Genomic DNA, 2,381 nt, shown 5'->3' with positions numbered 1-2,381 from the left:
ACTTAAGGGGCCAAATTTGTGGTTGGTGGAGAATTCCTTGGACTTTAATGAGACTGGAAAGTGTTCAAATATGAACAGAATGCAACTCCGTTTATTTAACGTTTATAATCTGTAGTACTGTTAAGTATATATCTATAAGCTATATGTACCTTTTCTGACTATTCTAAAATAAACATCAAATATGGTGTTACAGTTTGTCCATCAATACTAGCAATGGCTCTTTCTATAATGTGGTATGACTGGTTTTACTTTTGCTCTCACGTTTAGACGGCAGGCAGGTGGGGCTATAGATCTACCTCGGGAGCTGTAGAGGAGTGAAAGATCATGACTGGTGGTTTTATGACTTCAGGTGAATTTTCTTTAAGATTCTGGGCAGTGCTCCCAAATTTCAAATGGACCCTGCAGGTAGATTAACTTTACAGCTATTTAGAATGACGTAGAAAGGGCAAAGAGCTTCAAGAAATTGTTTCCATTTTGTGTTTGGAAAGAAGCATGCTAATACACTAATTCCACTGACTTCATTAATAAGTAAGGAAGAAGTTAGGCATTGGCTAGGGGTAAGGTTTTTTAAAATAATCAAGTCTGGATCATTCTCACCTGAAACTCCATAAAGAAAACACCTTTGGCTGAGGCACTTCACATAAGGTAACCAGCTTTTGAAACTAATTTTTGGAGTGCTGGGGAAATGGCAGAAGCAGGAAAGCTGTGAATAGCTTACAAGTATTTGAAAAGGACTTGTAGCTAAATGGCCTGTTAACCTGATGTGAGCTCCAGGTGGAATAGTGGGAAATGGCAAAAGATTTCACTGATAAAGAATTAAATTATAGGAATACAATTAATGCTAGTCAGCATGATTTTATAGAAAACAGTCCTGATTTAATTCTTTGCAAGATTACAGCTGTAATCATACTGTGTAGATATCATATGCTTTAACTGCTGGAAGACATTCAGCTAGCACAATATACTACTGGTTATTTAAAATAGCTGGCACTGTAGCACACACAGTCTGTAAGCAGTTAATTAAAATCTGAAACTGATGGTTTTGAAAAATAATGCCAGTGAGAAATAAGCATCCAGTGAGGCTGTTTATAATTGTGTCTTCCAAAGAAGAGCACTCAAACCAAAGTGATGCTACAGTTTTAAGCATAACCTGGGCCTAAATATAAAATCACTGTTGATAAAATACAGGGATGACAGAGAAGTTTACAGCATGATAGATAATGATGCTGAAGTCACACAGGGTAACATGGATAGTTTGGTTAGCAGAATGAACCCATGCAATTAGATACTGTTTTAATATATTCACATGCAGGGTTGTATATCTGAAAAATTGCAGAAATATGGAGGGGAAGACAGTGTCCTTGAAAACACCAACTTTGAAAAGTGCTTATAAATCATCTTGAACAACTGAGTCAACACAGACTTCTAATATGATGTGTGAGGTAAAAAGGATTAACAAGAATTTTTAAATCTATTCAGGAAGGCAGTGTGTAGGAGTAGGAAGGCAATTTTACATTTATATAATCACTGATGAAGCCAGTACTAGAATATTGCTTACAAGTCAGGTGTCAGTGTTTCTAACAGTGCAAGAAATGGAGAAAGTGTAAGAAGAAAGACATAAAGATTATCTAAGTGCTGGAAAAATGCCATACTGTGAAGGACAGAAAGAATGCAATTTGTTAAAATTATCAAAGAAGAGTCAGAATGATAACTTGATTGTAGCACAGAAGTACTAATACAAGAAGTATATACCATGATTAAAAAGCCTTTTAATCTCAGAGAAGTAAGCATAAGAAAAACCAAGGACTAAAAGCTACAGTTAACACATTCAAACTATCAACTAGACAAAGACTAGCATGGCAATTAGTCAGCAGAACAGGTCTAATGGCTCTCCCCCCTCCTTGAAATCTTCAAACTGAAGCTGTGTTGCTTTCCAAAAGATGGGTCTTAACCTGGCTAGATTATTGGTCTCAGCCTCACAGTATGGTGCCTCCTCTTTGTACGTAATATAGGTTAGTGTATTCCCACACTGCATGATATTTATTCCATTTTTGCACAGAAATAGTGTGTCCTTAGAGCCAATAGATTTTAAAGGCAATGTCCAACATCATTATGTATAAAACTGATGAAAAATTAAGCATATAGCAGTAGCAAAAAGTTTTTTCTGATTACAATTATAAAATGAAAACTGTCATACCAGGGAATATTTTTTTATTTATATGAAAAGCCACTAGATGGCACTGAAACATCCCTTTACAAATCCTCTCAATTTGATAGCCTGATTATCCATATTTTTTAATCAAGACTAAAAGGAATTTATGAACCATAGTATGAAGAATCCAAGGGACATAAAATTCTGATATTAGACAGGATGAATTTTC

Source organism: Strix uralensis, chromosome 7, assembly GCF_047716275.1.
Source record: "Strix uralensis isolate ZFMK-TIS-50842 chromosome 7, bStrUra1, whole genome shotgun sequence".
Classification (NCBI taxonomy): Eukaryota; Metazoa; Chordata; class Aves; order Strigiformes; family Strigidae; genus Strix; species Strix uralensis.
Note: the sequence above shows the minus strand (reverse complement) of the source record.